The sequence below is a fragment of the Phyllostomus hastatus genome, unplaced genomic scaffold, assembly GCF_019186645.2.
Source record: "Phyllostomus hastatus isolate PE091 unplaced genomic scaffold, TTU_PhHast_1.1 phas_contig_399, whole genome shotgun sequence".
Taxonomy (NCBI): Eukaryota; Metazoa; Chordata; class Mammalia; order Chiroptera; family Phyllostomidae; genus Phyllostomus; species Phyllostomus hastatus.
In genome coordinates this window covers 586,702-589,408 of record NW_025333871.1, presented here as the reverse complement: position 1 = coordinate 589,408, position 2,707 = coordinate 586,702, and the positions used below count along the sequence as shown (strand labels likewise).

Here is a 2,707-nt window from a genome sequence, read left to right as displayed (position 1 = left end):
GGAGGATTGTTTTCTTTCTTTTTAAATCTTAAGTGCTCATTGGAGAGAATGGGATAATAGTATATCAACGTGGTTACAAAGCATTATTCCTTCTTCAAGTAACATCCAATAGCCAAGATGTAATCTCATTTCCTCATAAATGTTTGACTGAAATAGTAACTTCCACTGAAAAATGTTCAGGACACAAAGTATGTCACAGAATGGGTGATCCCAATATGAATGACATTTTAAGTAAGCTATTAGAGGAGTTTTACTTTGCCTCTTCAACTTCTATCCCTATATCATTATATGTAAGTAGAAGCAGAGTACTCAGTACATGATATTGACATGATATTGAGTAACTACTAATACTCATTGGAACTTAAAACACTATCTTTTATTCAAAAATTTAAAAGGGCTATAAAGAAAACTATGATAAATTTACATAAAAAGAAGCTGAGATAAGAGAAATAAATTATTTCCCTGTAAAGCAGGTCATATACTGAGACAAAGGACTTGAGTTCCAGTCCCTTAAACTAAGCAGGGCATAGACTGAATGTCTAGCTGTACTTCTATTGAATTTATAAGGATCAAAAAAGGAACAAAGGGTACATACAAAATAATTTTTGTAAACAATTCTTAGATACCCAATGCAGAATGTTTAATGAAGCAGTTGAGTCACAGCTCTTAAGACATAAACTAGTATTATAACTCAAAGTAAAATACTTGCTCATCGGCCAGATATATTCATTGGCATGTAAGAGCTGCCAATGCCAAAATCAAGGTGACAATCAATACAGCATATCTCCACCATCAATGTGGTTGCTTCTAGATTGCTGGCCCTGGATTATAATGTCTGATGAAGTAGATGACCTTCTTTGACTCTGCTGCTGGGCCCTGCGCTGTCGAGGACTCCTGGAGGTATTTTTAGCTACAGGTTGGACAGGTTGTTGAAGAGATGCTCTTGAAAGGTTCTAGACTGCATATGATGTCCTGGCAACAGCACCCTGGAACATCGTAGACACATTGCCTTATAAATCATTTAGCGAAAAAGGGTGGTTTAAGTCTGACTCAGCAATAGTTTTTGCAGATGAATTGACTTCTGCCTTCATACTGATTTGTCTAGCCAATTCCTTGGTTTCTTGGTCAGCCTTGCGTGGATCACTTCCAGATTTTAAAAGCAACAGGATATCCTTCATGGTGCAGCCACATCCCTCACAACAGAAATCTTGTGATTTTATGGCAAGTGCCCTCCTTTCCTCAGGTGTGTAATCTAGAGAACCTGTGGCTCCCTCTCCTTTAGTTGGCATAAACCCAATGATGGCTAATAATGTTCTTATGCTCCATGAATGCTGCCAAGTTGCAGGATGATGTCCTAAGATGCTCAAACAGATTTTCTTGCCTACTTCAAATCGTCCATTAACCATTAGAAGAATAATGCTTGGTGGTTTCATGGGATACTCCGGTGGGAGTACTACTCATCCATGATAAACTCCTCCATCAAATCAGAATCTGGAGGCTGATGTGGACTCTGGCCCACAGGGTCCATGTGTTGTGGCTGTGACAAACAAAATCACACAGACTACAGAAGCCCTGTGGAGAAAAAGGGATGACACAGCTACTCAGTGAGGGGCGGGAGGGGCCTGACTCCTGCCTGGACAGGCTTTTATTGCTTTTCTTGGCACATTACATTGAGACTGGTCCTCATTTAATATGCATAGGTTTGCTTTAGGTGGTTATCTTTTACAGAAAACACAGAGGATGTTGCTAATTACATCAGAGAAGAAGGATATTTGCAATGCAAAGGGAAAAGTGATTAAACTGGTTACACTCATCCTTGGGAGATTTAGCATAGATTTTAGGAAGTTACTTTAAAGATATGCAGTAAACATTTGCTGCCTCAATTCAGAGTGAAGGAGTTTAAGCAAAAAGCAAGCCTCAAAGCAGCCTAGGTACAATGCAGGCCTGATTTCCCACAGGAAAACCTATCTGTGGGCTTGGGTCCCATGTGCCCACCTCACTCTCCGCCAGTTTTCCGAATCAGGGACTGGGCTACATTCCCCACATCATACAGAACGGTTCCCTATAGGAGGCCCTCTGACTGTGAAGTGACATTCAAAAAGGTCACCCTCTAAAAGCTGTGCATGATAATGATCTGTTGGATCTTTCAGTTCTGCTGCTTTTTTATTAAACGTTTAACATACAGACTCTTCAGGTTGGAGCAGGTCTCCATGGCTGGTCGCTGGTCTGGCTCTGGCCTCCTCTCTGTGCCGCTGGTGCCCGGGTCTTAGTGCAGCTCAGGCCAACTGGGCCAGACTCAGGAAACTTCTGCAGACACCACCCAGCCATGGGCCGGACTGTGGGTGGGGTGTGATTCACTATAATGTATTCTTTATTTTGGTTAGTATATTCTTCATTTCTGACTGGTTCTTTTTATGTTTTCTGTCTCCATTTTTGTGTTCCCTATGTTTTTGTTGAGGTTCTCACTAAGTTCATCTGTTCTTCCCCTAAGTTCATTAAACATCCTTATAACCAGTTTTTTGAATTCTGCACCTTAGATTACTTGTCTCCATTTTGTTTCATTCTTTTTCTAGAATTTTGTTCTTTTTCATTTGGGACATGTTTGTTGGTCTCATTTTGGCAGCCTCCCTGTGTTTGTTTCTGTGTATTAAGTAGAGCTGCTATGTCCCTTGTGCTTGGTAGGGTGGCCTTACATAGCAGATTTTCT

The 2,707-nt window shown here is 40.7% G+C and overlaps 1 pseudogene; it reads right to left on the bottom strand.

Annotated features, from left to right (window-relative positions):
- Window positions 1-684: 684 nt before the first annotated feature.
- Window positions 685-2,218, bottom strand: LOC123821276 (annotated as a pseudogene).
- Between the last annotated feature and the right edge of the window lie 489 nt (window positions 2,219-2,707).